This window comes from Bubalus bubalis, chromosome 20 (assembly GCF_019923935.1).
Source record: "Bubalus bubalis isolate 160015118507 breed Murrah chromosome 20, NDDB_SH_1, whole genome shotgun sequence".
NCBI lineage: Eukaryota > Metazoa > Chordata > Mammalia > Artiodactyla > Bovidae > Bubalus > Bubalus bubalis.
Window position 1 is genome coordinate 49,554,643 of NC_059176.1, and position 7,838 is coordinate 49,562,480.

A 7,838-nucleotide genomic window follows, 5' to 3' on the forward strand; every position below is an offset into this window, starting at 1 on the left:
TGTGTTGTTGGAAGAGGGTGTTTGCTGTGACCAGTGCGTTCTCTTGGCAAAACTCTATTAGCCTTTGCCCTGCTTCATTCTGTATTCCAAGGCCAAATTTGCCTGTTACTCCAGGTGTTTCTTGACTTCCTACTTTTGCATTCCAGTCCCCTATAATGAAAAGGTCATCTTTTTTGGGTGTTAGTTCTAAAAGGTCTTGTAGGTCTTCATAGAACCGTTCAACTTCAGCTTCTTCAGCGTTACTGGCTGGGGCATAGTCTTGGATTACCGTGATGCTGAATGGTTTGCCTTGGACATGAACAAAGATCATTCTGTTGTTTTTGAGATTGCATCAAAATACTGCATTTTGGACTCTTTTGTTGACCATGATGGCTACTCCAGTTCTTCTAAGGGATTCCTGCCCACAGTAGAAGATATAATGGTCATCTGAGTTAAATTCACCCATTCCAGTCCATTTTAGTTTGCTGATTCCTAGAATGTCGATGCTCACTCTTGCCATCTCCTGTTTGACCACTTCCAATTTTTCTTGATTCATGGACCTGACATTCCAGGTTCCTATGCAATATTGCTCTTTACAGCATCGGACCTTGCTTCTATCACCAGTCACATCCACAGCTGGGTATTGTTTTTGCTTTGGCTCCATCCCTTCATTCTTTCTGGAGTTATTTCTCCACTGATCTCCAGTAGCATATTGGGCACCTACTGACCTGGGGAGTTCCTCTTTCAGTATCCTATCATTTTGCCTTTTCATACAGTTCATGGGGTTCTCAAGGCAAGAATACTGAAGTGATTTGCCATTCCCTTCTCCAGTGGACCGCATTATGTCAGACCTCTCCATCATGAGCCTTCTGTCTTGGGTGGCCCCACATGGCATGGCTTAGTTTCATTGAGTTAGACAAGGCTGTAGTCTGTGTGATCAGACTGGCTAGTTTTCTGTGATTATGATTTCAGTGTGTCTGCCCTCTGATGCCCTCTCTCAACACCTATTATCTTACTTGGGTTTCTCTTACCTTGGACGAGGGGTATCTCCTCACAGCCGCCCCTCCTGACCTTGAACATGGAGTAGCTCCTCTCAGCCCTCCTGCGCCTGCGCAGCTGCCGCTCCTTGGATGTGGGGTTGGCTTAAAACTCAACGTTCATAAAACTAAGATCATGGCATCCAGTCCCATCACTTCATGGCAAACAGATGGGGAAACAATGAAAACAGTGAAAGACTTTATTTTTGGGGGCTCCAAAATCACTGTAGATGGTGACTGCAGCCTTAAAATTAAAAGATTCTTGCTCCTTGGAAGAAAAGCTATGAGCAACCTAGACAGCATATTAAAAAGCAGAGAATTACATTGTCAACAAAGGTCTGTGTATTCAAAGCTATGGTTTTTCCAGTAGTCATGTATGGATGTGAGAGTTGGACCATAAAGAAAGCTGAGCATTGAAGAATTGATGCTTTTGAACTGTGGTGTTGGAGAAGACTCTTGAGAGTCCCTTGGACTGCAAGGAGATCCAACCAGTCCATCCTAAAGGAAATCAGTCCTGAGTATTCATTGGAAGGACTGATGCTGAAGCTGAAGCTCCAATATTTTGGCCACCTGATGTAAAGAACTGACTCACTGAAAAAGACCCTGAGGCTGGGAAAAATTGAAGGCGGGAGGAGAAGGGGATGACAGAGGATGAGATGGTTGGATGGCATCACCAACTCAATGGACATGAGTTTGAGTAAACTCCAGGAGTTAGTGATGGACAGGGAAGCCTGGCGTGCTGCAGTCCATAGGATCACAAAGAGTCAGACAGGACTGAGTGACGAACTGAATTGATGCCCTATACTGGATACTATATAAAACTTTCAAACTATGGTGCTGGAGAAGACTCTTTAGAGTCCCATGGATAGCAGGAAGATCAAAACAGTCAATCCTAAAGGAAATAAACCCTGAATATTCATTGGAAGGACTGATGCTGAAGCTAAAGCTCCAATACTTTGACCACCTGATGTGAAGGACTGACTCATTGGGAAAGACCCTGATACTGGGAAAAATTGAGGGCAGGAGGAAAAGAGGATGACAAAGGATGAGATGGTTGATGGGCATCACTGACTCAATGGACAAGACTTTGAGCAACCTTTTATAGAAAGCGAAGGACAGGGAAGCCTAGCATGCTGCAGTCCATGGGGTCACAAAGAGTCGGACACAACTTAGTGACTCAACAACAACAACAGCAGCACCTAAACCCTAGCTGAGTAGACACATAAAATTAGCCATCATAGTAGGTAAAGTTGGGAACAGAATAAGCAGATTTTGTGCTTCTAATGCAAGGCAGCAGAGAATCATGTGGAGTGGAAAACAGCAGTGTTTTCACATGACTCACCATTTTGAATGAAAGTCAAGTGGTTTCCTAAGGTTTAGCTCCTGTTGATCTGAATGCCGTTCAGTTGGTTTTGCAGAAGTCCCGGTGCTTTCCCAGGACTAGTGCTTTCCAACTGGGTGTTGGATGATGATGGAAAAAGACTCAGATTATTTCTAGTGCTTGAATTTTGGTTCTAAATTAGGAAAGGAGTATGTCAAGGCTGGATATTGTCACCCTGCTTGTTTATCTTATATGCAGAGTACATCATGCAAAATGCCAGGCTGGGTGAAGCACAAGCTGGAATCAAGATTGCTGGGAGAAATATCAATAACCTCAGATACTCAGATGACACCACCCTTATGGCAGAAAGTGAAGAATTAAAGAGCCTCTTGACGAAAGTGAAAGAGGAGAGTGAAAAAGGTGGCTTAAAACTCAACATTCAGAAAACTAAAATCATGGCATCTGGTCCCATTACTTCATGGCAAATAGACTGAGAAACAATGGAAACAGTGAGAGACTTTATTTTGGGGGCTCCAATATCACTGCAGATGGTGACTGCAGCCTTGAAATTAAAAGATGCTTACTCCTTGGAAGAAAAGCTATGACCAACCTAGACAGCATATTCAAAAGCAGAGACATTACTTTGCCAACAAAGGTCTGTGCATTCAAAGCTATGGTTTTTCCAGTAGTCATGTATGGATGTGAGAGTTGGACCATAAAGAAAGCTGAGCGTTGAAGAATTGAGGCTTTTGAACTGTGGTGTTGGAGAAGATTCTTGAGAGTCCCTTGGACTGCAAGGAGATCCAACCAGTCCATCCTAAAGGAAATCAGTCTTGAGTAGGCCTGAGGCTGAAGCTCCAATACTTTGGCCACCTGATATGAAGAACTGACTCATTGGAAAAGACCCTGATGTTGGGAAAGATTGAAGGCAGGAGAAGGGGATGACAGAGGATGAGATGGTTGGATGGCATCACCAACTCAATGGACATAAGTTTAAGTAAGCTCCAGGAGCTGGTGATGGACAGGGAAGCCTGGTGTGCTACAGTCCTTGGGGTTGCAAACAACTGAACACGACTGAGCGACTGAACTGAACTGAGGCGGGAGAGGCCAATAGGCAAGCCATGACACCATCTTGGGATAACACTACTGGGTTAGTCGGCTTCCACCAGGTCATGATGCAGTAACATGCTCCCACATCTTGGCGGCTTAGAACAGCCATGGCATGTTTCTCACTCATGTTATATATTCATGGCTACAGTTCTGTCCACATGACTGTTTATTCCAGGACACATGCTGAAGGAGGATCTCCTATCTGGAATCTGGTATTCCCACAGCAAAAAGAAAGTGAGATTGCTGCAGGAAACACTTCAGGCTTCCACTTGGAGATGGCATATCACTCACACTCCTACCTCATGTTGTTGTTCAGCCGCTCAGTCATGTCTGACTCTTTTTGACTCTGTGGACTGCAGCACGCCAGGCTTCCTTGTCCTTCACTTTCTACAGGAGTTTGCTCAAACTCGTGTCCATTGAGTCAATGATGCCAATCCATTATCTCATCCTCTGTTGCCCCCTTCTCCTGCCCTCAGTCTTTCCCAGCATCAGAGTCTTTTCCCCTGAGTTGGTTCTTTGCATCAGTTGGCCAAAGTTGGCTTCAGCTTTAGCATCAGTCCTTCCAATGAATATTCAGGGTTGATTTCCTTTAGGACTGACTAAAGGAAATGATCTCCTTGGAGTCCAAGGGACTCTCAAGATCAAGGAGAAATGATCTCCTTGCAGTACAAGGGACTCTCAAGAGTCTTCTCAAGCAATTCAAAAGCATCAATTCTTCGGTGTTAAGCCTTCTTTATGGCCTAACTCTCACATCGATCCATGGACTACTAGAAAAACTATAGCTTTGACTATATGGACTTTTGTCAGCAAAGTGATGTCTCTGCCTTTTAACACACTGTCTAGGTTTGTCATAGCTTTTCTTTCAAGGAGCAAGCGTCCTATCTCACAGGCAGTGCTAAATCACAGGGCTGGGGACTTCCCTGGTGGTCCAGTGGCTAAGGCTCCAGACTCCCAGTGCAGGATGCTTGGGTTCAATCCCTGATCAGGGAATGAGATCCCAGATGCTGCAACTAAGACCCAGCAGAGTCAAATAAATACATAATAAAAATATATTTTAGGAAATTCTGACCAGTAATTATAACAACTTTAAAATTTAAATAAAAATTTCCAGAAAAAAAAAATCACAGGGCTAGGTCTGACAACAGGGTGGGGACCATGAATCTCATGGTGGGCATAAACAATCCTTTCACAGGAAGGGAGGGCAGTGGATAATGGGAACCACAGCACAGTATATCAAGCCGCCATCTGCCTGATTCTTAGAGTTCCAGCTGGCTTCTTAAACAGCATCATTTAACTAACATGACTGACAGAGAAGAAAGTCATTTTATACTGAGTTCACTGGAGGGAACAAAGTAATAAAACCAGGTCTTACCTACCCGGGTTCTTGGACTGTTTAATCAATAAAAATCGATAAGAAGTCTGGCAAGAAATTCGAGCAAGGCTTTGTTGGGACTTGGGCTGCAGCACCAGGGACTGAAAAGAGGCAACAGGTGCCCTTGCTTGCTCCCTGGGGAAAAGGGGACGAACTGGTTCCTCACATGAGGTGAGGAGAGGGGTGGGTAGATGGGTCTGGCTGGAGGGGTAGCTTAGGTGGTCTGCCCACCCCCAGAGTGGTGCTGTGTGCAGGGGTCATGAACAGTGCCCTGGTACCCTGCTTTTGCTACCAGCATGTCACAAAATGGCAATTAGGTTTTGGCATCTTTGTATCTGGGTTTCCCTGGTGGCTTAGCAGTAGAGAATCTGCCTACAATGCAGGAGACGTGGGTTTGATCTCTAGGTTGGGAAGATCCCCTGGAGGAGGGCATGGCAACTCACTCCAACATTCTTGCCCAGAGAATCCCATGGACAGAGGAGTCTGGTGGGCTACAGTCCAGGGGTTGTAAAGAGTCAGACACGCCCGAAGGACCTGAGCAGGCACACATTTTTGTATTTTGTTGTTCATAACTGCCCTGACTTCGTGCAGTTATTTTTAGCCTTTTATAGTTCCTTTGTGTCTGTGCTTGAGGAAATGTTTGTTGAGGTACAAGCCCTGCAGTCAAGGGTCTCAGGCCCCAGGTCCCAGCCTACCTCACAGGCACTGGGTGACGAGGTCAGGACTTGGGCAGAGGACTCTCTTTCCAGTTCCTGACATCCTGACCAGGGCACTAGAAGGATCTCCAGCCCTCCTGTGGCCTCTGGGCTTTCCCTCTGACCCCCAGGGCTCAGGACACTGCCCTCTCTGGGGTTATGGGTTCAGCCTGTCTGGGACCTTGGTGGTAGGAATTTTTTGGGTGTTTTTTCCTAATAAACAAAGCAAAGGGTCAGATGGGATGAGCTGGCCTTACTGTTTGAAACCTCCGGAAGTGCTGTGGTTTGGGCTGCCGTAAACATCTGGATGCAGGAGGCGGTGTGGGCAGACGCAGACCCAGAGGAAAGCCACGCTCTCTGGAAGCCACAGGCCCCGATTTCTCTATTTATTGTCCCCCTCCCCGCACCTCACCCCTTGTTTTGGTATAAGAGTCAAATTGTTAGAATAGTAGCATTTCAGATCAAAAGTTGAATTATATAATTATAAAAGGCAAGGTTGGAAGGGATGCTGGATATCATTTGGGTGCAGACTATTGGAAAAAAAAGAGAAACTTCCCTGGTGGTCCAGTGGTTAAGAAGCTGCCTTCCAATACAGGGAACCCCCACACCTTATTGGGTACTGGGTCTGCGTTTGCTCAATGAGAGAAGAATAACAGGGTAGACTCATCCATGGATCCCAGTACAGGATTTCCAGGCAACAGGGTGCCTAGTGAAGGGCCAGGCAGCAGGGCAGAGGTCTTCAAGTTCTGAGATTCTTTTTGTTTGTCTAGTGGTGGGGAAAGTCACCTTCTGCTTTGTGACACCAGCTTTTCAAGACTGTGTCAGTTCAGTGGAAAAGCATTTTGGGATGTCCTGCAAATAATCTATGACCCACACACCAAGCAAACAAATCAGTTGCATATAACTCTTGGGTCTGCAGGTCTGGGGTTCCTGGCAAGGAAATAGAAGATGTGTCAATGGAGTATCACTGGGGGAATTGAGACTCTGAGACTTGACTTCTATTTCCTTTGTCCAGTCTTTTTGGAAAAATCTGGTGAGATTCCACTTCAGTAGGTGAATGCTTATGGGTGGGAATGGAATGCAGGAAGTGCCAAATTAAATAAAATTTGACAGGTTGTGTTAATAGTAACAAGGCCTATCTTTACTGAGCTCTTATTATTAATATATGCCAAACACTATTCTATGCTCTAAGTGTACTTACCTAACAAAACACCCGTAAGGTAGATACTGCTGTGAAAACACTGGGGGCACAGAGAGAGTCAGGAACTTGTCCCAGGTCACATAGCTAGAAGGCAGTGAGAGCTGGGATTTACATCACATTGCCTTTAGCAATGATTATCACTATTGAATGAGCACTTACCTTGACTCGGTGGGCTAGGGGTGGGGCGTGGATTGGGCTGGCATTCGGCTAGTGCCTTAGAGTTGCCTTATTTCATTTACTCCAGAACAACTGCTTCAGGTATTTGGTAATATTTCTACCTATTGCATGAAGAAACAGACTCTGAGAGACTGAACACCTTGCCCAGGATCCCGACACTAATTGGTAGTCCCAGCACTAATTCCAGCATTGGCTTGATCCCCAAATCCCTCCTCCCTCAGGTTCTTCTCCTTTTGTTTTTTTTTTGCCACACCATGGGCCACGTGGGATCTTAGTTCCCCAACCAGGGATTGAACCCTTGCCCCCTGTGTTGGAAGCACAGGGTCTTAACCACTGGGCTGCCAGGAAAGTCCCTTCAACCCCGATAGTTTCTTAAATATTGATAATTGCAGAAAGCGGATAATACATCCAAAGAGTTTGATTTTACTATTCACTTTGTGTGTATTTGAAAATTCCCTTAAGAACCCCCCTCCAAAAAAACCAAAACCAACTATGAACTTAGCCACTGTGTTGTCCTAATTCCCCTGGTTCCTGTGTGTTTCCTTGACGGGGCAGGAAGAGGAAGAGATGAAGTTTAGATATGGGTTGGCAGAACTTCTTTCCCAACCAAGTGCGTGTGTTAGTTGCTCAATCATGTCTGACCCTTTGCGACCCCATGGACTGTGGCCCACCAGGTTCCTCTGTCCGTGGAATCCTCTAGGCAAGAATACTGGAGCGGGTTGCCATTTCCTTCTCCAGGGGAATCTTCCTGACCCAGGGATAGAAGCCGTATCTCCTGCTTGGCAGGTGGATTCTTTACCACTGAGCCACTAGGAAAGCCCAGGGACTATTATCTAAGATTAGCTATGATTTTTTTTGCTAGGTGGTGGGAGCTGCAGTCCAGCATGTGCTGGGCCACAGAGCCCTTTGGGCCTTATGTTGACACTGGGGAGGGCTCTGCAGCTTT